Source organism: Cynocephalus volans, chromosome 2, assembly GCF_027409185.1.
Source record: "Cynocephalus volans isolate mCynVol1 chromosome 2, mCynVol1.pri, whole genome shotgun sequence".
Taxonomy (NCBI): domain Eukaryota; kingdom Metazoa; phylum Chordata; class Mammalia; order Dermoptera; family Cynocephalidae; genus Cynocephalus; species Cynocephalus volans.
Window position 1 is genome coordinate 62,530,723 of NC_084461.1, and position 25,529 is coordinate 62,556,251.

A 25,529-nucleotide genomic window follows, 5' to 3' on the forward strand; every position below is an offset into this window, starting at 1 on the left:
TCAAGAATGGGATTAGTGCCCTTACAAAAGAGTCCCAAGAGAGACCCCTGTACCCCTTCCACCCTGTGGGAACACAGCAAGAAGGCATCGTCTATGAACCAGGAAGACAGCCCTCACCAGACACCAAAATTGGCCAGTTCCTTGATCTTAAACTTCCCAGCCTCCAGAACTACGTAAGAAATAAATTTCTGTTCTTTATAAGCCACCAGTTTATGGTATTTCATAATAGTAGCCTGAACAGACTAAGACAGGCCATGTGAACACAGCAGCAGAATTCAGGAGGGATTGAGGACAATAGGCCTTAAAAACCAGAGGGCCAAAGACATTTCATAGAGTGCCAACCCCAGCCAGAGGGCCAGAGGGCCAGAGGATTCCCCAGACCCATTCTGCAAGTGCTGCCATCCCCCACCCCTTTCTGTGCCACCCCCAGAAAGAGGAGAGGGGGCAGAACCCTGTGAATCTAGACAGGAAATGACTGGGTCATCACTAACTGGACTATTTCCCTTGAACTGGCAAGATTACATTCTCAGCTACCAAGGAGAATGGGGTCTCAAGGTGGAGATTAAGTTTAACTGCTTGAGAATTCCTACCCCTATGTAACTATTAATTAAGCTAGCAAAAATGTTAGCCTTTGCCAGAGCAATAACGAAGTCTAGAAAAAGGATGGAGGAAAAAGTATCTGTGGTCTCATTCTCTTTTAGCTTCTACGACACACAGTCATGACATAAACCACAGTATCATCACTCAACACATGTCACCTTTTTAATTTTCTTAGTATCAAAAGATTTTATTCCAGAAGTTTACTTGAATTATATCATTATCTTTGAAACTTCACACTACATGAGGCTGAGCTTTTCAAAATGCAAATCCGATGGCATCACTTCTCATCGACATTCACCTCTCAGGAGCAGGAGCTGGCCTGCTTCTCCTCACCACCGTGCTGCCACCACTGAACAGGTGGGCTGGCACTTAGCAGGCCCTCGTTTGTTGAATGAATTAATGTGATCAGACCAGTGAACTCTAAGTCTCCTTCTCGCTCTGACATTCTGCAGCTACATGAGTCACATGTACTTTCCCACATGAAGGATGACCAAAAAAACCCTTAAATTTCAGAGTTTAAACTGATGAATTTTTGCAGTAACTGCAAAATGGTTTTAATATGTTTCCATTCCATTTATTGTAGTTCTAGTATCACACGTACATTTGTGCATATACATTAACTGAACTTACCTGATACAGTTCTCGATCCCTGGAACCTAAGTAACAAAGGCAGTAAGTTATTCAAAATGTGAACATTTTCACCTCTAGGGTAAATGGTAGAGTAGGATCAAATATAATTCTTTCATGTTGCAATTAAAATTTAAATTAATATATAGAACTGGTCACATGTGTATGGAATTAACAGTCTATTAAAGTAGAGTAATGAGAATGAATACATTTTCTTTTTCCAGAAAAATAAATCTGTAAAGGAATTAATTTATGGCCATGAGAAAACCTTTCCTCTGAAAAGAGTAGTAAAAACATAGGCTTTTGGTTGTTACCACCTGATTATCTGTTCATCTTTGCACATTTTGTCACACACATCGACATTTCTATAGATTTATAGCTATCTATGTAAACACCTTTTACCCTAGCAGTTCCCAAATTTTCAGCAATTATAGGAATTTAAGATTCTCAATTCTCTGCAAAACATGAGCAAAATACTGCGAATTCTTGCCCCTCATCCACCAAAATCTCTCACGCTATAATTAAGGTCTTGAGCAGCATCACCATGTGCTACACAACTATCTAGTCTTCCTACAAATAAATGCACAGGGGAGAAATTCCTCTCAATGATAAGCAAACAGCAATTATTATTCCCTGTTATTAAAATGCTCTCAGTTAATTGCACAGATACCAACAGAGAGATTACCTTAAAAGGCTGGATACTAAAAGGGAGTTAGTCAGAATTTCGAACCTTCTGATCTAATTTACAGGACAGTTTACAGAGAGATTCAGTAAATATTTGTGAGGAACCATTAACATTGAGTAAACAATTCAATGCCTGCAAAGAAAAATGTATTTGAATAATTGTAAAAGAATCTCCTTTGATAAATGCTCAAAATGAATTATTTCAAAATGAAAACAGCCCATTCACAGAAGAATACTACCAACCACATTTTCTAAGCATTCTTTGTTGTATACACAGTTTATCATCCTGGACTGTATTTATAAGAAGCACATGTTCCCTCAAAAAAAAGCTGCTGTTTTCACTCTAGAGATTACTTTACAGGGAATTCAGTGGGCTCAGCCCTTTGTTAGTATTTTTCCCATTTCAGTCCCAACAGAAATGGGATTTACTGTTTGTCCTACGTTCTGATAAGGCACAACTTGCCAAGGTGTCCCTGTGTTTGACACTGTACTTTCATTTGCAGGGTGGGAGAGAAAAGAGTAAGTAAATAGGAAGTTCTAAGATTTCCCTTCACCTCCACATGACAGAGATAAAACCAGCCAGTGAACATGAAATACCTTGGAAGGCGTTCTGGCTCAATTAAAATCCAACTTGGATGAAATATTTTGTTTAAAGAGAAAAATGGTGTCTCTCCAGTAAAAACTGTTTAGGTCAGCTGCAGTGTGGGGAAGCAGGTGGTTGCGTATACCCTGAGGGCTTAAGAAATATTAATATTGAAACCTCTCACATTTCACTAAAGTTCACAGCAGCTTCCTAATGCCTGGAGGAAGACACAGCAGGAAAATCCCAAGCCACAGTGTGGGGAATACCTTCTAATTTGACCAGAGCAGGGTCTGTTTGTCTGAATCCCCTTCTCAGCCTCTCATTTGCTGCGAGCTCACAAAGGCAGCGTGTTAGAATTTCAAAGCTGGCTCCTTCCTCTGCGAGTTGCAAAGACATAACATATCATCAGAACACAGAGTTTGCCGCGGCCGTGATTTGTTTGTCTAGACTCTGGTCATTGAACTCTGTTTATTCCTAAACAGCATGTGGAATAGGCAGCAAATCAAAGGGGTTTCTGAGAGCTTGCAAGGCCCGTCTTCCACCAGCAGAGCCGGGAGTACGTAGGGACATTCTCCCTTCTCAGTTTCCACCGCCTCCAGAGGTCCACCTTTCCCAGGACCCAGGGGCTGACCACTAAACTAACCTTTCATCATTTTCTGACCCAGGACATGACCCTAGGCCATTTGTAACCTCAGAGCCCCCTTTCCACTATTGTTCAAGTAGGGAGCCCTTAATAATTATATTCTGGCTGCTGTATGGAGAGGTCATGAGGAATGACTAATAATTAACATTGGAAAATGGAAATGATAGGAAAAATGCCACCAATCACAGCAGAACAGTCTGCCAAAAGATCACAGGACATAAAAAGCGCATTTAAATAATACCATCTTTTCAAGATGACAATGCGGCATTTAAAAGAACTCTTCAGGTTTGTTTTTAGAAAGACATATAATTAGCAGATACTCATACATAGTTATCATTTTTATGGATCATTATCAGCCTAATTTTTAATGAATATATAAGTTCTCTACTTCAAAAGATTTGATCCAGAGGATAAAATGAATGGAGATGCAAACCTTTCTTTAGAAAATAAGGCACAACTTGATCTTTTTAAAGCAAAAGCACCTCCATTGCCTATAAAGATAGAATTGCTTTGGACAAAAATCAATTCTCTCATGCAACATTTCTTAACACGTTGATTATGTTAGGAAGGACCTATGAGCTAAGAGAGGTACTGTAAGCTCCAGGGGCAAAGGATGAAGGTATCTAACTGGAAAGACCTAGGCACCAAATCCGTATGAACTTCACATATTATCTAAATGTGGGCACATTATCTAATTTGTGTTTTACTTCTTCTGCCAGAATTTGAAAGCTATTACCCAAAAGTGATGTTAAGCAAAACAAAATAATACGTCCAAAGGAGGATTAGCTTCTGTCCTGTGGCAATTTAGTGATCATCCATCAGACAAAGAAACTGAAAAGGTCAAAACCACCCAGAACCTAGAACGATGGCCAGGAACTCCTGGCCCATCATTTGCGGCAGTCTCAAGGAGCCAAACAGATTTGGTCCCAGCCAGTCCACCGTGATCTCTCTATCTGCATCCACAGGCTAGGACTAGAGCCCCCATCTAATCCCAGAGGGGTCAACCACGGGACAACACATACTCCGAATAGTTCTGAGTAGGCAAATTCAGGGGAAGGGGGTGGGGCAGGAAACTGACCCAGATGTTCCTGGGGCTCATCCTAACCAAGACCCCTGGGATGGCTTTCAAAACCCCAAAATGACAAAGAGGACCTAACGGTGCTACCCCAACAAACCTGGAGTGATGCCACAATACACTCTGGTTGATTAACAGGGGCCTCTGGTTTGGTTTCAGCCCTTGGAGAAAACTGCTGGTGAAGTCAGATACCCTGATATTATCATCTCTGTCAAATGCTCATAGGTTAAGGAAATTTAAAACAAATCCATCATTTATGTTTTGGAATAAGGTTCCGTTTCCCCAGTGAGATAGGGTATACTCGTCTAGGTCAGGTGCCAAGTGCCTTCTGCTTGTGATTTTCCTCTCCCCTCCTCTGCTACACTCCACCAGGAAAGTGTCTACAAATACTGAAACGATGGTTGAATTAAATGGAAAATATTTTAAACTCCCAAACAAAAAAGCAAATCGTCATTTTCATCCAAGTTCACACATCCAATCATTTTCTTTAAATATTGGAGGAAATATCAGATGAAAGTCTAAGAGCAGATGGCATGAAAAAGCCCCCTCCCTCACCAACCCAACTTGGGCATTGATTTTTCTTTCTTTCTTTTTTTAAAGGAGGCTTCACACAGAAGGTACTAAGTTATAATTTAACTCTCAAGTTAACTACAGGTCCCCTGTCTTTCAAGTTATACAAACACAAAAGACTTTAACGATTTTTTAAATGAAAAAAGAAAAAACATGCCATATAAAAATCACTTTTTCTCCTAACACCAATACTTTGGCCACTCAAAGATAGGTCTATGAAATCTTTATCCACAGGACACATTAATAAGAGTAACACAGGAAACTCTCAACAATCTAGACAAATTTAAGTTTGACAAACACAGGAAGGCTCCTAGCTTAAGAGGTTCTGGTTAGATAGTTAAAACATCATTTGAACAGTTGCATAATAATTTCCCTCTTGAATAAAGGATAGTAGACTTTTAGTTAAGTCAGTTCTCAGTTTTTGTTGGTGGTGGTGGTGGTGGCTGGCCAGTATAGAGATCCAAACTCTTGACCTTGGTGTTATAACACCACACTTTAGCCAACTGAGCTAACCAGCCAGCCCCAGTTCTGTTTCTACTAGATCATACCTAATGCATAAACATCTTCTACCACAATGAAGAAAAGAAAAAGGAAATTCCATGAACTCCCGTAACAATCTGGTTTGAAGAGTCATAAAATAATTTTTATAAGGCATCCCTCAGAAAGGACATTCACCTCTTAAGGAATGTTCACATACTCGGGAGAGGAATTTCTACAGACTAATGTGCACATGAAATTTGTATATAAAATCATTCTTTAAATGCAACAGAGGACTCACTTCTTTAAAAAGAGAGGATAGCGATTACCACTATATTATAGGATTATAATAATTTTTCTTTATTCTTTTTCACTTTTTCCAAGTTTTTACACAATGACAAATGACCGTTAAAATTAGGTCATATATATATATATATATATTTTTTTTTTTTTTTTCCCTAAATTAAGGAAATTCTATGGTAGAATCCAAGCTGAAGAGTGGCTCCGAGGCCTGTCAGCCCGCTGGCTCCTTGCCCCTCAGCAGCCCCACCCCCAGGGTACAGGTTAGGTTCCCCCAATCACCCTTTGCTGACTAGCACCACAAAATGCACAGTCCTCAACCCCTTTTTGTGCACACCATCTTTCCAAGATCCAAATTTCTACTATGTCAAATTGTGCTCACCTGTTCTTGTGCACCTGTCTGGGACTGTGTGACCAGGGTCCTCAATCTCCACATGCTGACCAGGAATTTGATTCCTGGCACTATGAAATTCCTGACATTTCAATAAAAATCCTGTGTATAGGCACCCCAGACAGTTACATCTTGAGACACAATTTTATTTATGTGTCTGCAGGAAGGAACAACAGAAAGGGCTCACTAAAGAAATCAAGGGTATGCCAATGCAGATACATGAGAAAACAGCTGGCTCATGTCCCCTGTCTGCACGTGCGAGTTAGCCTTACTCAGTGCAGTTCTGGTTCCTTGTCAACCTCAACATCCTGTTCTATTGCTCTTTACTTTCAAAATGAGGCCCCTCACCGCCGAAACCCCCAAAACAATGCTGACACCTTCCTAAAAAGTGCTGTACAAATCCTCATGGCTGTGGGCAACACGGTCACTTCTAGTGTTCACTCAGATCCACAGAGGGTCCCCTCGCAAGGTACCATGTGCTCTGGAGCCTGAATATCAGCACATGCTACCATCTGGTCAAATCCAGACGTGCACGCACAGCCTGACACTTCCCAAGACAGCCACCCCCCAAGATAGGAGACAGAGGCTGCCAAGAAGTAGATCATCATCTGCATCATCAGAGGGACAGCAGAGTGACATACACGGATCAAGAAGGGAGGGAAGGAAGAAAGGGACTGCCACCTAGCCAGGCAGATGAACAGGGTTAAGTCTGGCCATCGGGACTGGCTACACAATTTTAGGGTCCCAGTTCAAAACAAAAATATGGGGCCTCTTTTTCAAAAGTATTAAGAATTTCAAGATAACCACAGCAGAGCATTAAACCAAGCATGGATTCCATCTGAGTGTGGGGCCCTGTGTGACTGCACAGCCACACGCCCATGAAGCCGGCCCTGCTGGCTACCAGTGGTAAAGTCACCAGCTTCCCAGTCCCAATAAGCAGCAGTCAAATGGGCTGGAGAGAAGAAAGTAGTGAAAGAAAGAAACGAAATAACAAACAGATCATCAAGAGGTCAAAAGCTCAAAGTCCCATGTCAGCCTCTTATTTGTAGGAAGCCCTAGGCATTTTTCAAAGTATTTTTCTATTTTTCATCTGGAAAATTGGGCATTAATAGTGTCTCACATCACAGTGATATGACTGGAATTCGGCAGCTCCTGATTCTGCAAGTGATGGGATATAATTATAATTTATATTAAATATACCCTCATTCCAATCAAGGAGAGCAGCTTCAATTATAAAAGAACTGGGTGCAATTCAAATTGCTTTGGCAAAAAACACAAAACCCTAACTTTCTCCCCTGGTGTATTCAAATTCAGATAGAATTTAGTTGTGAATGAAATGTACCCGTTTCTGGGCTGCCAAAGACTGCACTAAAAGCCCTCACTTCCTGGAAAACCCTAAACCAACCTGGGCCCAAGCTCCCACCAGGATAAGCCCTCGCTCAAAATTCCTCCACCCAGCCTTCCCAGGAATTCTCCAGGTTCCTATATTCCTGCAATCCCCATCCCCACTCCACCACTCCAACTCAGGCATCCCAACATGTAAATGTATGTATTTTAAAGCAATTATTTTCTTTTTTATGCTTAAAAAGTGGTTGAAGCTGAATTTTTTGACAAAATTCATAGGATTCAGGATTTCTCCAATCTGGATTCTCCATCCTTAATACACAATTAAAGAAAAAAATGTCCAGGCTGCCAAGGCCAGAAACTGCTCTGCAATGTAAATGACTTTTTAGGAGAAACGAGAAAACATCAAAATTCTAAAACTGGCACTAAAAAAGTCATGCTGAGGTTGATGAATGGTTTGTGAAGCTGTGAAATATGCTCAGGCCTTGTATGACCATATCTGTAGCTTTCAAACACACAAGCCACATCATTATTAGTGGCCTGGTGTATATACTGCCTGGTTCTACCCGTTCTCACATCGAACCGGCACACACCCACAGTTCCTCTTCTGGGGGACTAAGCAAACACATGAGATTCCAAGGGCCTGTGGCTAAAACAGGCACATCTTTATTTTGAGTAGCTGTATTTCACATGGAAAAGGCAAGGAAAAAGAACGAAGATTTATTGACAGCCTACTGTGTGCAAAGTCCTATGCCAAGTGCTTCCTTACGGTTAACTCATCTTTTCTTCCAAGGCAAGATGCGCCCAGCTATCTGTAGAGGAGAGGGCCAACTGTGAAGCCCAGGGGCTCACAACTTGTTCTCCCTCCCACTGGGAGCAGTCCAGTCATGCAAACAGAACACAGGACCCAGAGGCTATGGCAATAGAAATATTCCAGTAAAGCAAATGGATGGAGCAACAGGATGGCCAGACTGGTGCACAGAGCACAGTCTAGAGGATGCAGGAGTGGGTGCCATGCAGACATCCATGCACAGTCAGGGAAGCTGCATCCAGGCCATTCTGCCAAGCAGCAGGTCCCCGCTGGTCACATCAGCCTGTCAGTCAGTAACTGCTGATTGAGTGCACACCATAAGTGGTAGATCCCAGGTTAAGAGCTCCCTGCCTGTCTCAAAGGCTGATTCTACCCTTTGAGATAGGAGGTGCTCAGTTTCCATGGGTTTAGATTTCAAGACACATCTCTGGGTTTCAAGCCACTCCCCTAGGTCTCAGGTCCCTCCTCTAGGACCTTCCCTCTAGGAGTGCTACTGTTGCTCATTGGACATATTTTTGGCACCAACCAGGAAAATTGAGACCTCAGGGGGCACACTTATGCAAATCCAGTAGCTGGATATGTTCAAGAGAAAGGGGTTATATAACCCTAGTAGCCAAGCTTGCTGAGTAAAGTGGAATTTATCCTTTGAATGACCTTCCACTAGGGGTGCTAAAGAACACAGAATATTCTTGAATATGTTCAGTGCATGTGATAGAATTTGACCAATGAACATGCCCTAAAATGAGACCAACTGAGCATGTGCAAGTCTATGTTCAATAACTGGGAACCATCCCCCTAAGTTGAATGTTCATTCAATAGCATGAATATGTATTAGATAGCAAAGCTATGAAAGTTGAGTCCCTGCAGAAGGCAGGGTTGTTGCTCACTTTCCTGTGGCCAACCCGCACTTCACTAGCTGAGATGTGTGTGCTTTCTTTTGTACCAAACTTACTTTTAGCAAGCAGCTGCTCACTGTCTTAGGCCAGCCTGCACTCTGTACTAAACTTTAAGTGTGTTTTTCTTACTTGTATTTAACTTGGTGTGGGCCCTGCTCAGTCTCTGGAACTAGGCTGCACTTTCTCTATGAAATCTGTATCTCTTATTCATAACATTAATCTGTTCTCACTTTGCACTGTAATTCTGCTCCTGAATTCTTTCCTGTGGCACAGTCAAGAACTTGGTAAGAGGACAGGGTGGGTTGAGGCCGGCCATTGGGTCTCCCCAGATCCTCTCCTCCATTATCACCTTTACCAGCTGAGTGACCTTGAGCAAGATACTAACTCTCTGCCTCAGTGTCCAATACCAAACTGAGAGGTTTTGAAGATTTAAATGAATTATAAGCACTTGCAACAGTACCTGGGACATAGAAAGTGGGTGATAATTGTTAAATATTATTATGTACCAAGAACATTCTGATGTTGGCCTGGGACCCCATAAAGTTCTTCCAACTTCAAAAAGGCAGAGTCCTTTGTGGGAAGCCTTGGATCCCCAGTAATAGCCCCATATCCAGCAGTCCCTCACACAGAGCCTCATCTCTGAGAGGGCAGACAGTCTGCCTTAAGACCCAGGCAAACCATGATCTGTGGGCAGCAGCCTGCAGACAGTGTGTGATATCCCACATTTCCTGCCGACAGTCCCTTCCCTAGGGCTCAGCACAAAGAATCAATACCGTCTTGGTGGAGGTGGGTCCCTTTTTCTCATCTGGTGCTTCTGTGAAAAGCCATCAAATTGCTGAAGCTGAAACCATTTGAAAATTCCAGGGGAGTGTTTTGAAGAGGGCACCATTTATTCCCCTTTATGATTATCATAAAATGCGTGGGTGCTGCCAGGGGACTTGCCATCCCCCAAACCAATCCTGGAGCTCCCCCAAGGGAGGGCCACCCTTCTAACCGGAAGAACTTTCCCAGCATGGAGCCTATCAGCATTTTTATCAGCTAGAGAGCCGGTGTTCCTGTAAGTGTATCACAGAGATTAATGGTTCAATTTGCAGCTGCTTAATGGTGTTCTGTGGAGCCTCTCCCTCTGTGGGTCATTTGCCCCCAGGGTTGCCCAGAGGATTTGCGGTTAATGGGGCAGGTAGAGAAGCCATTTGTTTCCCGCTGACTGGGTGTGTTAATGCTGATCTGTTACTCTATCGAGTCTCTATGTCTCAATCTCAGTCTTGCCCTGATGGAATGTTCTCTGCATGCTTCCATCAATGCCAGGTATTGAATATCTAGAAACTGATAGCTTCAACAAATGCCCTGCTTGCTTCTTCCAAGGAACCAGTCCCGAAGGAGATAGACATCAAAACTAAGCTTAAAATAGCAAGAACGTGAAATGACACCCCCGCTCACCAATATGGTTACTGTCTTTTTCCGTACGGATAGCTCTCTTTGCACCTGTGCTAGGGACATGAGAATTCATAAGATTAGACAATAAAGGGTTTTGTTTTCCTTTTCATACTGTTTGTCCCTTTCAGTAAAACACTTTTTCAGTGCCAATGACATGATCACGTGTTTGTATCTGAGTCTTCCAAACAGAATCTGGAAAATTTGCTACAGAGAGCCTGGAAGTCTATTCCCTAGTGGCTGGCCTTCGTGCCCAGTGATACAGCCCATGGAGCAGAGGCAGCTTTGCTTAGGGCCTGCCATGAGCCCTTAAGCTTCTTCAGATGAAGGAAAGCTGACCAACTCTGCAGTCTCCTCATAGCCATCTGCCACAGTGGAGGGGGCTTCTCCAACTGAGCAGGGGGACAAAACAGAACGTTCTCAGCCAGGGACTTCCCACCACTTCAGCTGAGCGATTTCAGCTGGCTTTGCTCAGAGACCACAGAGGGGCTGGGACAGTTTGGCTGTTCACAACTTGCATGTTCTTTTTGGTGACTACTGGTTGCCTCCAATGATTTGAGAAGGTGAAGGCAATGGAACTCCTCTGCAACACCTCATTCCCAGGGTCTATGTACTGGGAGACAATTCTCCATGGTTCTCTCAATCCTGCTCAATCCTGCACGTCTTGTTAGCAAGGCATAGGCTGCCTTTGTTCTGGACTACCTTTTCAAGGGCCTGAGTATAGTGAACAGTCTTAGAAGACAGAGAGTGTCTCTCTCCAGAGCTTACTTGCCTTTATAAAAGATTCAGTTTCCCTAAACTCAGGAGTCATCTGTAACACAGTCGACTCCATGTGTGGGAGTCATCTGGCCCTCTTATCACCCTGTGGATATTGAGGCTCAAAGAACCAGTCAAAAATGCTGATACTCTGTCTACTGCTTTTGCTGTGAGGAATAAACTGTCCTTCATCTCTGACTCACGGGTCTCATGTCTTCTGCCAGCATCCATGAAACTGTAGCAGACCAATTTGTTAGCTTGCAAGGAGGCTTAAGTCTCAGACCCTTCCCAATTCTTGACAATATGTTATAATGACAGCAAGTATCATGCCACATTTTAGCACACATGTAAACATTTATTAGCAAACAGGCCCCAAATAGTCATGTGATCTATTCTTTTAATGAGGTGAAATCCCACCTCTCTGTCCTTTAAGACATGCCAACAATCCCCTTCTGTGAAAGGTTTACCTGAGGTACGTGTGGCCATATTCTAGTCGCAAGATTTAGCTAATACTCTATTTGGATCAAGTGACAGAATCCCCCATCAAGCAGCAGAACACCGGACTGTATAGGAGCTCTAAGCCAAAAATTCCACTTCAATGAGTATTGGGCTTCGGGGCTCACCAGAGTCTTATATTCTGTTCATGAAAGTGTATATATTTCTACTCAATCCATATACATCAAATGTCAATCACCTCCCCAGTAATAATACATATTTCTAGCATCCCTTATAATAATTAACAAATTATCTAGGGCAGATCTAGGTGGGCCCAGTAAAAGTGGACTTGTACTAATGGCCTCTGAGTGTGAATTCTCAATTAGGACCTTTCAAATGCTAATTTACTATCTCGGAAGTATGAATCCCTGCTTGGAAGTTTCTCCAAATGTTTAATCTACTCTAGGATTTGATTAAAACCAACGAATCACACACAGTTCACACTGTCTATTCTGAAGTATGTTAAGGTAAATTACACTGTAATGGAGGCATTTTGCTTTTTGAAGGCGCAGCTTCTGGAACACCCAGCTCTTCCCTCTTTTCCTTTTCTTGGGCTTCCTCCACAGCAAGAGAACAAACAGTTGGTGAGTTGTTTGGGTCTTTGGCACAAATGGCCTACAGATGAGTACCAGATACATTCTCATGTTTCTTAATTAACATTAAACCCAGTTTAAAACCCTAATAACTCTTTCTCCTCCCTTCAAGTCACCTAGCTCCTTTGCTAGTCCCAACTCCTGGCATGCATTCTGTCATTCAACAAATATTTATTTAAGCACCTGTAGAAGCTGTGCTGACTCAAGACCCTATCTCGCTGCTAAATCAGCTTCTGTTTTCTGGCCCATACAGATTCCTTTATCGTTTGCTGCACAGACGTAGAATCATAGTCCTTTTCTACAGGGAAAAAAAAAAAAAAAATAGCTTTTAAAATCTTTATGATCTTGTCATATGGCAGCTGCCAAGTATGTTACCAGGCAGGCTATCCCAGGCTCATGGAACAGAAAAGACTCACAGGCCAAATTAACATGCTCATATTGCACAATGTATTAAATTAATTTAAAACCCATGGCAAGAGTAAGGGGAACTAGAAGGGTTAGGCTAACACACAGGATAAATTGTAAGTGAGGTAAAAGGGCCATACTACCTGAATTCTACTTGTACAGTGTTCATACTGTCTGTCTCTCTTTTTCTACCACGTGATACTGCTCTGCTACTGATGTGGTTACAAGGACACAAACTGAGGTCTGAGCAAGGGGGCCCCAGCAGATGGAAGACGCCTGGCACCAAAGATGCACTCTTACTCTGTCAGAGACGTGGGGGCAAGTACACCTGGCAGTAGGTGTAACTTACCAAATAGCCTGCTGAACAACCGTGGATTTTATTTGCATTTCTTGGGCTGAGCACACATGGGCCGATAGTGGGACTATCACGGATATCACTAATGGGGCCAGTTTTAGGGATGACATAGCTGTCAGCCCACAAGCGATCAAACCTTATGACTTAATCTTCCCATCCCTTCTTTACCTAAAAGTAATCATCTTGTTCATTCCATTATATATTCCATTCTATTTTTAACATGTACCTCAGGCTATTCATTTACTACCTATATTTAACACATCTGTGAATTCTGCCTACATGTCATAAGCCGCTTGCTTCCTCATTATTTGTATGTCTAACACATCCAGTGAGTAGTGCTAAATCACATACGCTACTAGTAGTGTATGCTTAACACATCTTATGAGTTTCAAACATCCTGTTGGTATTATTTGAATATTCTCAATAATATAGCCAATACCTACTGCAGATATCCTAAATGAAAATGTAAATTATATAATAGTACAAATAATGATTATAAGTAGATAAGAATATGCATGTGCATGGATGTTAGTTAGAAGATAATACATAACAATGGAAAAAAATACACTAGGATAGTGGGGTCAAGAGTAACTTTTGTTTTAAAACTTTCTTTGATATTGTTTGTATAATATTTTCAATAACATTTATTACTTTTAAATAGGCTGATATTCCATATATACTATAAAATACTCCTTTCTGACTTAGAATTCAAATGGGAAGCATTTAGCTCCCCAATCTTAAGACTAAGGGATTTGATGAAGTAAACTGAACTCTTGGAGAAGCATATGGAGCCTAAACCATTTCTCTGTTAAGAAAAGGCTTTAACAATACAGGTTTCTTTATATATTTTATAACACAATTTTTAAGCAATACATTTAGCTATGCTGTTTGCTTTTATTTAAAAGTAATTACTGAATACCATCTGCCTAGTAATACTTTCCTCTCCTATTTATTATAAGTCCATTAAAAGTTTTAAGGTAATACAGCAAAAATCAAAATTACTTATGTGTTTTTCAGTGGAATTTTCCTTTTACTTAATTAACTAAAGCAAAAACTAATACTATGGCACTCTCTCTATGTTTATTACATTCTGAGAAATTTTACAGAGTGCCAATAGCCCTCAGTTACTAACACAGGTTAATCTCTTATATTCCTATTTATACTATGAATCAGCCTCTCAAAAGATACAGAGATTTAAAAGGGTCTTGAAATTTCCAAACTCTTAGAATTTTTTAAAACATAACTGGATTGCAGATTGAAGTCATGGTTGGTTAGTTTTCATGATGTAGTGTTCAGAAATGAGAGGTCTTCAGTGCTTTCCAGCTGAGGATCTGCCAAACTCATTTGTAAGTTTAGTGAGAACTGAACTGTCCTTTCACCAAATAGCCCAGCTACTTAGCTTCTCCATGTGATGACATGAATAGATAGACCCATTTACAGCTTATCATTTGGATTTTGCTGAACTGCCCAAGTTGAAGAGTGTGTAACTTAAGCAAGGACAGACATCCTTAGCTTGAAATTTTCAAATGCCAAAGAAAAAATTTAGAATGTTTTTGATATGTATGAGAGTTATCTTTTTAAAGCACTCAGATGCTTAGGCCACTGAAAAGGTCCATTAAGCACAGAAATAATTTTTGAAGTTAAGTTTGGGCCCGTTCACATACAGCCTCTCTCCTGGCATTTGCCACTATTAAAGTTAGTGGACCAGCTGATGTAGATTGTGCTTGCTTTAAATATTCTCCTTCTATCTGCATGTAGTGGAGAAATGCTGTTAGTCCACCAAACTTGTGCTGACAAAAGCATTCATTCTGCGGGCCAGCCCGTGGCTCACTCGGTAGAGTGCGGTGCTGATAACACCAAGGCCACGGGTTCGGATCCTATATAGGGATGGCCGGTTTGCTCACTGGCTGAGGGTGGTGCTGACAACATATTAAATGCTTATCTTCTAAAAAAAAAAAAAAAAAAAAAAAAAAGCATTCATTCTGGTAAAACCTCATAATGCACTTTTCTTTGCTCAAAACTATTTTTTCCAATCACACGGTGTATGTAAAGAACATTAAAAATAGGGAAAGAACTTCTAGTTAAACAACAATTCTCACTTCAAAATTTAGATTTAGTATCAGTCAGCAAATGATAGTAGGCATATGAATTATATATGTGAGAGAAATAGTGATGAGACTTAACTATTTTTTTAAACCAATGGGCTTTTTACATTGTCATTTAAGTATTCACTTCGGAGGATGATTCCAATTGGGCTGCCATTTCTTGGTACCATTTTGGAATTCTTGTTGTAATTGCTGTTAGGGCCCATTTTACATGAGGAAAAGAATATCAGGATATTATAACTGAGCTTTGTTTGATCACCTCTTTTATTCAATGAACCTAACTCCTAAGGATTTTGGATGGTTTGCGAGATTCACTTCACCTTCCAAGTATGAAGATTTGCCACCACTGAGTATTTTCAGAGAAAATGCCAGAGGGGCAAAAGGACTTTTAATATGCTTTGAAGCTACTTTGAAAAGGCTAGCACTTACTTCTTTGCGTGAGTATGTGCTGGAGTGTTGTGCTTGTTGAAAAATAAATAAGGACCCTTACCTCATAGTTTCTCCCCTCCATGCCAAGAATCAGGGAGATCTCCTGGCAGAATGGAGTCTCTCACAGCGCACCATTTCACAAGACCTTGAACAAGGGCATTACAGGGATCAGAGGGCTTCCCGCAGGGGACAATGCCCCTGTGGAGCTACGACACAACTTTCTGGGACCCCAGGACTGCTTCAAACAGCCTTGTGGGGTGTTCCCTGCAAAGGGGCTCTTCTAACCTTTCTCTGCTATTTTATTACACAGGCAAAGTTGAGTCCCCAGCATGTTGGAGCCCAGGACCCACTTACCTCTTGTCAGGACCCGAAAGAAACCCAGGGCCAAAAGGATGAGGTTATCCAATCCCCTGCAGATGGACCGAGAGTTGTAATGCAAGTTAGAGAACATGCTCTTCAACCTCTGATTGGTTATCACAGAAACAAAAAGAAAAGCCTGAAGGAGCTACTGAACCAAGACAGCTTGACCCATCTTGAACCGAAGTGTCAAATCAGGAAAGTGGCAAAGTATGTTTCCTTTGGTTTTCAAGTCATGGTAGCACTCAGTTTACAACTGGCCCAAGGATTGAGTAAGCAGGTCAGCTCACATGATAACCATGCCTCCACGCAAATTCATCCCTTCATCTCAGGGTAAAGGGATCCCAAAGGCAGAATTCCCAAAGGTAAACCAAATTCTTCCCCTACCAGCTTCTTGTTGTTCACTCCTCAATTCAAGGCCTGCTACCACCTGGAGAATAAGAAAAGAATTTGTCCAAAGATTTCCACCCCAGTCTAACACTCTCCCATTCTAGGACTCTGGGTCTTCTCCATCCCATTGCTAGTCATGTGAAATGTATCCCTTTTTTGGTGCAATGGGAGATCATCTCAGTGTTCAAGGTCATTAGCTAAGCTAAGGGACACTGTCCTCTGCAATTCAGTCAACTGGACCTAGGCTTTCAGCATGAGCCAGTTTCCTTCCATGTATTCCCTGTTCCACTCTGCCCCACCCCCACCCACAGGATCGTGCTCCTTTCTAGCAAGTTCATCTACTTCCACTCCAGGCTGAAACTAGCTCTCTCTGAGCTTCCTCAGTCCCAGAAAGCAAGGACATTACTGCTGGGCCACAGGTTCATTTCTATGCTAACAATCCTACAGCTCATGCTCAGCCTCTTGACCCCAGGCTAGACAAGATGCCCCAGACCCTGCCACAGAGATCCCCCCAGGGAGACTGCCTGGGAACAGAACAACTGCTGAGCTTCCCTGACTTGTGCCCTGCTCCCAACACATTCATCCCTCTTCCTATCCACTGTCCCTCAAAAAATTCTCCTTTCCAAGTTTCAGGATTCAGTTTCTTCCCTCAGAATAAGACTTCAACCTCCCAACCAGGAGCACCCCAAACCAACCAAGGGTCACTATCTGTTCCCTCCAATAGATATTCAATCTACCCAGCTCACCCACACAAAGACAGGCCTGTGTGTAAATTATACCTGTTTCCTGGTATGTTTTAATTCCCAAAACATCCATTGATAAATATTTGTGGGAAAGCAAATCTCTTGATTTCCCGCCTGACCTGACAGTACACTAAAAGCATTAGGACTAAGCCCTAACAATGAATACATCAGTAACTCAACAAGGCATTCTATAAACATTGGATTATATTCATTCATTCCTCTGGTTGCCACAAAGGTCAAGCTATTCCTTACCTCCCAATGCTTATTCCTCCACTTTACAAACCCACTTGCCACAATCTTGAGGCCTATAGACTGCACACTTCTTTCAAATATCCCTTGAAACTCCCCTATAAGATATGGTTGTATAGACACAGAAATGAAGCCTTTGTACCCCAGGCTTAGAGCTTGCATTTACTGCAGACCAATGCTACTCAAACCTCAATGTATATCAGAACTACTGGGGTTGGGGGAACTTGTTTTAAATGCAGATTCCTGGGTCCCATCTGCTTTGCATCCTGGGAATCTTCTTTTGTAACAGATCTGTGATTCTGAGAAACACTCCTATATGTGTTTTAGATGTTTTAATAGACTGTAAATCCCTTGAGGTGAGGAGCCTTCTCATTCTTCTTTGCATCTCCCACAGGCTTTAGTAGTTTCCAGCACACATCTGTGCACTGGCCTTCCATAGATTGAATAATACTAAAAAATATCATTACATGGACATTTAGTATTTACTGTTACATAAAGTAGGTTGCATTAACTCTCTAATATTATTGTGCCTGTTGAAAGAATGACAACCAAGGAGCTGTTCCAGAAAAAAACTGGTGTGTATGGAGTGACTGTGTGTGCAGTGATGATAAATTCATCTTCTCTCACTTGCCACCGTCTCTTCTAACTAAAATTCTGTGTGTATAGCCTGGTCATTAGCTTCTCTGCTGGAGCTAGGGAAATGTTAACTATTAGCTAGCCATTGTTGACAGATGGCAGATCACTTATCTACCTTCCCTCTGTTTAATTGTTGTCCCCAAAGATGTACTTCCCACATTCCTTTAGAATGACATGGCTCTTTAAAGCACAACCACCCAGCCTAAACCCAGCTATCCAGCTGAAGGATTTGTAAGTACAACCCCAATGCTTCAAAAGAGTGAAAGAGCCAATGTGAACTCTCACCCAGGATTTTCTGGCTACTCCTAGAAACAGAAGGTGAGGTAAATGCAGGTAGCTAACCCCCAGAACACCAGTGTCCACCCCAGGTTCCAGATGACAAGAGACAACCCAGTCCCAGAGGTATCACCCAAGCCAGCAAAAATGTCCACAGGTATATGTGCTTTTTATTTGACATGGTTGTAACTCTTCAACTTCTTCTAGAATTCTTATTCTCCAGTAACAGGTGGATATTTTAAGTATATCAAAATGTTTCATTTTGTTTTACTTTAAATTTAGGTGAACAATAGGACCATTGGGAGTTTCAAAATTTCAGTATACAACCTATAGCTATAGTAACTAAAACAACATGGTACTGGCATAAAAACAGACACATGGACCAACAGAACACAATAGAGAACCCAGAAATCAATCCAGGTACTTATGGCCAACCAATCTTTGACAAAGGTGCCAAGAACATACATTGGGGAAAAGACAGCCTCTTCAGTAAATGAAACTGGGAAAACTGGACATCCATGTGTAGAAGAATGAAACTAGACCCATACCTCTCACCGCATACCAAAATCAACTCAAAATGGCTTAAAGACTTAAGTATAAGACCTGAAACTATAAAACTCCTAGAAGAAAACATAGGGGAAACATTTCAGGATGTAGGACTGGGCAAAGACTTCATGAAAAAGACCCCAGAAGCACAAGAAACAAAAGAAAATATAAATAAATGGGATTATATCAAACTAAAAAGCTTCTACACAGCAAAGGAAACAATCAACAGGGTAAAAAGACAGCATACTAAATGGGAGAAAATATCTGCAAACCATACATCCAACAAGGGATGAATATCCAGAATATACAAGGAATTCAAACAACTTCATAATAAAAAAGAATAAATAAATAATCCAATTAAAAAATGGGCAAAGGAGCTGAATAGATATTTTTCAAAGGAAGACATACAAATGGCCAACAGATACACAAAAAATTGCTCAGCATCACTAGTCATCAGGGAAATGCAAATCAAAAGCACACTGAGATATCATTTCACCCCAGCTAGACTGGCTATTATCAAAAAGACAGAGAATAACAAATGCTGGTGAGGGTGTGGAGAAAAGGGAACCCACCTATACTGTTGGTGGGACTGTAAATTAGTGCAGCCATTATGGAAAACAGTATGGAGGTTTCTCAAACAACTACAGATAGAACTGCCGTACGATCCAGTGATCTAACTTCTGGGTATATACCCAAAGGAATGGACATCACCATATCAAAGGGAAACCTGCACTCGCATGTTCATTGAGCTCCATTTACAATGGCCAAGAGATAGAACCAAACTAAATGTCCATCGACAGATGACTGGATAAGGAAAATGTGGTATATATACACAATGGAACACTACTCAGCCATAAAAAGAATGAAATTCTGCCATTCGCAGCAACATGTATGAGCTTGGAGAAAATTATGTTAAGTGAAATAAGCCAGGCACAGAAAGAGAAATACCACATGTCCTCACTCGTAAGTAGGAGCTAAGAAACAAAGAAAGAAAAAAAGACCGTAATTAAACATTGAACTTTCAGAAGGAAAGAACAGACCTATAGTTACTAAAGGTGGGAAAAGAGGAGGAAGGGGAGATAGGAAGTAAATATGAGTAATTTAGTAAGGAACACAAAAAGTAATTATGATTGTAATGATGAACATGTTAATAATACTGACTTAGTCATCACATACTATACACAAATACTGATAGTCAACTCTGTACCCCATAAATATGTATAAATAAAAATAATAATTAAAAAAATAAAATAAAACAAAGTTTTGGTATACATAGTTGAGCATTTCACAAAAGAGGCCTAATGCTTCTGTGCAATACATTACACTATGTTTAGGATTAAAGCTTCTATCGGACATCTGTTGAGTCAACTGTGCCGGACAATGCTGTAAGCACTCTATGTATATTGACTTTTTAAAACAATATAACATCCCAGTAAGGTAGGTGCTATAATTACCCGCATTTTGTAAATAAGGAAAATGAAGCTTAGAAAAAGTAGCAACGTTATGCAAGATACATTTATGTAGGACCAGACTTCTATGTGGACTACATAGCCATCTCCTACTATGTCCTAAGGCAGCAAGGCTCTCCAGACCAAAAGCCATTCTCTTGAGGCTTGCCTCTGTTCGGAACGTCTACCATGAAAATTGCAGAGTCTTTGGGAAGGCATGTTTGCTTTAAATGAGTGTGATGTTTTTCGAGGAGGCTGTAACTGATATTCTAAGTAGGACATTTCTTCATTGTGCAGGACTGTCCAGAATATCCAAACATGTTCAGCATCCCTAGTCCCAGGATGTTAATTGCCGACACCACCACACAATCATCGTACAGCCAAAAATATCTCCTGGGGACAGAGGACACCCCCTACTTAAGACACCGGAGAGGGACAAGGGCAAAGTTTTCACTTGAGTCCTGTGTAAGCCATATAATTTGGTTAAAATTCATGACCTCCCAAGGACGGCAAAAGGATGGAGCACAGATCAGCCAGGTTTTGTGGCTGGAGCCAGAGGAAGATCTGATGTTGGTTTGACGCACCAGTCACGTGAGAAAGGATCATGCTGGACATTTGTGCTACGGAGGAAAGAACATGAGCATGAAGGTCCAAAAGACTTGGCTTGGAATCTGTCTGATGAAAGTTCATAATTTATCAGCACAAGTTAATTAACCTCTCCAAAATCTCAACTCCCTCCTCTGCAAAGTGGGGTGGTGATAACTCCCTCACAGAGTAAAATTAAATGAAATAGGTGATGTGCAAGTAACGAGAACACAGGGCTGAGCACAGGGAGAGTCTAAATCAATTTGAATCCCCTTCCCCCTTCTCTCCGTTTGGCACTGATCCAGAGGTCAAAGATGCGGGTTCCAGTCCTTCCCTGCCATGTGATTTCAGCCATCTCTCTTCACATCTCTGGAACGCAGGTTCCTTGCCTGTAAGAAGAAATGAAATCAGACTGTCCCTAAGGAAACTTACAACCTATACTATGATCTGAATGTTTGGGGGAGCGGGGTGGGAGGAGAGAGACCCATGAGCCAGGGCAGGAAGGCAGAAGTGTGAGAGAGCGAGAGAGGCCACCATGAGCAAACCACTCCAGGCCACTCCATCTCTGAGAGCAAGACCAGCTCCAGGACTCCCTGAGAACACTCTTTCAGGCCTAATTATGGGCATTCATTACTCCAACGAGAAAACAGACACCTTAACAGCACGTCCACCTTCCCTGCCCCTGAATCAACTCCTGGGGCACAATTCACACCCTCCCCTACCTCCCTAGGTACATGCAGCCCTCCTGGATTTTCTGCCCGCAGTGTTCTTCTGGTTCCAAAATTACCCTTTTTTCTTCTCCAGGGCCCACCTCACTCCACACTCAAATGGCCAATTCTCTCTCCTCAGGACACTACTTGGAAGGACTGGCTGGGTCCAGTGAATCACTTTATTCTAAGATGGGATAATGATAACACCCATCTCTGACGAGCTGCCGCTGGAGCTGCCCTGAACCACAGGAAGCCCTGAAACAGACGAAGAAGGTCCATCCTAAGTGCAGGCATTAATGCTGCTGAAATGCACCAACAGCCCCAATCTCAGACACTAGGTGGGGCGGAGGGAGCCTCGTGCCCTGCCCTACCCACCCTAAGCCCAGAGGAATTTTCTAGTTCGGAGCTATTTAATTATGCAAGCAGTTCCCAGGTTCTCAGGGGGGTCAAAACCCCAGACTGTCCAGACTGCAAGGTGGCCTAAAGATCAATGAGTCCTAACCACTCATTTTGCATTGGAGGGAACTGAGTCCCAGGGAGGTGGAATGACTTGCCCAACACTGCAGAGTTAGGACAGAACAAAGACCAGACCCAGAACCGCCCACTTCCTCCACCTCTGCAAGGCTCACCTCATTGAGAAAAGCAAGGAAAATGAGCCCTGGCCCTTAAGCTTGTAAACCTGGGCGGAGGGCCTGAAGAAAAGAAGGCCTAAAGAGATAGGTTACATGTCAGTTTCTTCTCTGTCTTCTTTTAGTTATTCAGTTTTCAAGGAAATTTTTTTCCTTTAACAATCATGAAAATATTTGAGGCAGGCAGATCACTGTGTTCTCCTGGTCTGGTGGCAAGAATTACTTAGAAGTGAGGAAGGGTGCGGGGAGGAGGAAGTGCTGACACACAGCATCAACTATGTGCTTCCCGTGTGCCATACCCTTTATAGCCACTAACTCATGTAACACTCACAAGTGCATGAAGTATATACGAGTATCTCCATGTTACAGATAAGGGCACAGGCACAGAGAAGTAAAAGTGGCTTCGCCAAGTCATACAGCTAGGTAGGTTTGATTATAAATGAAAACGTAGTGGACTGCTCAGCTCACCAAAGGGCACTTGTAATTAGTCATTTAAACTCATGTCAGAGAGCTTCAGTGTTCCTACACCTTCAGTAAAAGGAACCTTCTAAAATTATTTTTAATCCAGAAGAGTAAAACATAGATGTCAATTTTGCAATGTGTTTAGAGGCCCTTAATTTTCCAATGACTGAGCTAAGACTAACTACCAGGTAAAAGAATTTCTCAGTTGCAGTTGCTCAGAAAGTGCCTCCAAAACATGACCGCTCTCCACCACATACATACCCAACAGGGAAGAAACTTGCTCTTCAGCCTTTACTTCAGTGAGACAAGGTCTCTTTTGAGGCCCCTGAAGTCATGCTTAGAGTTTTCTGAATTGTTTCTTGAATGTTCATGGAAGATACTAAATTTAAGATGAAAGAAGATAAGTCTACAAAGCCCATAGAAAGAAATGCATTTGTTTTGCTATTTAAAAAAAAAAAAAAAAAAATCTACCATCTACAAAGATGACAGGGGTTTAGTCTCTTTTAAGGAATTGCCATGTCTACCCCTAAAAGACTACAGACCACATTGAGAACTCTACACTTAAACCCATCTACTGGATGTCAAACTGCAGTATTAAGTGAAATTGCTTCTTAATAATTAACCCAAAAAAGATGTTAGCGTTCTCAAATGGTCTTTAAAGAGAAGCCCACCCTCAGCCTGGCCCCTCCCTGTCCCTCACTCCCCATCAGCACCATGCACAGCAATCTCTGCTGCTCCATCAGAGGGGAACTAGTACAAAAAGAGCCTTGTTTCTAAAAAGAATATCTGTCACTGACAAAGAAAAGGCAATGTGTTTTTTATTGACTTGACCCCCTCCTTAATGAGCAATACCCAAAAGATCGTTAATTATAAGCCCTCCTGTGTCCCGAGCCCATGCACACATTTGCATTTCCAAAACCTTCATTCTGCTCATTTTTAAAACGTTTGCCCTGGTTTTTGCAGGGCTAGTAAGCAAATGGCTGCACCCAGAGGCACCTCCAGCACCTAGTCGCAGTGCACATGATGTGTATTTACAGAGCACCGGCTTCATGGGGAGGGATGTGTAAAGGTGGAGTTGGCACTGTCCTCGATTCTCACCGCTGGAAAAACAAATGTCAACTGGGAAGAGAGGAAGTAACCCTGCACTAACACCAGAGTTCCCACCTTTTGCGCGTTGGTGTGTCACAGCACGGATACCACCTAAGCAAGGTTTTGCTGAGTTTGGGGACTGTGTATGAATGAAAAGAAAACAGACATGTCCTGTTTAGAATAGCTCATTCTCCGCTAGGAAATATGTATTAACTCGTCAAAATGAAAAAATTCATTGAAGCCACTTCTTTGGATGTGCTTTCTGGGCTCAGCACACTGGGACGATTATGTTTATCTTTGTCATGATGCAAAGTCTTATAAGAATGACTTGTTTTAAAAGAACAACATGGGCAGGCCTGTTCTCCCCTGTGCACGGGCTGTGCAGTACGTTCTACAAGGCTGGAGGACACACTACACAGGACTCCCAATTTTACCTACAATTTGGAAAAGGGAAAGGGGGAGGAGGGAAGGGATCCCACCTGGTGACCACTTTCCTGGCCTAAAAAAGTGATGAAGTCTTCTGCATAATGACCCATTCTTAACATCTCCCTTTCATCCCCTAACTTTTAAAAATTATATTATGCACTGTATTATCAATAAAATGACATGCCCCACCGTTGTTAATGGAGCCATCATAGAGTGGGTATGCACCTGTCCTGTACAGCCACACCATTGCTGCTGATGGCTTTCCCAGCTACAATAAAGAATTAATGGCACAGCCATAACTAGATGCCCAAGCTCAGGCCCCTCTACAATCCACTATTCTCTGTTCCTTAATGAGGATTACATTCTAATACAAAAATAAACTTCTCCTCCTGCAAGCTCTGACCACTTCATTCATGTTATTTAGGAGGAAAACTCCAAGTCTCCTAAATTATTACCCTGCAGGAGTGTTGGTCGGAAATACATCAATTCTGGTCAACGTTCACTTGAACAGAGTGTCTATTTCCCCACTAAGCTGTGAGCAATAACAGAGATCTGCAGAGGCACCAGCACAGGGCCTGGCATATGGCAGGTGCTCAATTAATGGTTGCAGAAATGAAGGAAGAGATCCAGTTGTCCTGTAAAAAGAACAATGTCATGTTCTTTGCATCTGACCAGCCTACTTACCTCTTGTGTTTACTATCTGGAAAACATTCCCTACAATGTAGAAGAAAAATGAGAGTTGAAAGTTCAGAAAAGAACTTGAGCTCTTAAGAAAATGCCACTCACAGAAATGGATGCAGCTGTAGATGGTTGTAACCACCAGGTAAACTGGGGGCCACCTTGGCCTTCTGGATAATTGAGATGTGTAAAGGAATCTCATCCTAAATACAACAGAATACACTACATTAAAAAATGGAGGTACTTAGCAAAGGGACTAAGAGCATGGGCTGGATTTGGATTCACTGCTGTGGGACTTCAGGGCAAGTTATTGAACCTCACTAAGTCTCAAGTTTCTCATGTACAAAATGAAAATAATACAGTTATCTTGGGAGGTTGTTGGCAGGATTAAGTGAGACCATGTGCTAACAAATACTCAATAAATGCAAGCTATTAATCACAATGATCTTAATGGAATAAAATAAGCCAAGGGACAAGAAAAAAATGAGCTTACAAAGGAATTGATTCAGATTGGAAAGGATGAAGATCCCAACCAACATTGGCCTTCAAGCACAGTTTGCCCCTCCTGCCAAGACAGAGATTCTTTCCAGCTCTCTGAAACTGAACACATACTTTTGTGCATTTGTACACTCCTCCAAGGAAGGAGTCCATAGTTTTCATAAGATTCTCAGAGGCGTCTGGCAACCCCAACATAAGGAATCACTGCCCTAGGGTATATCGAACTCTTACCAT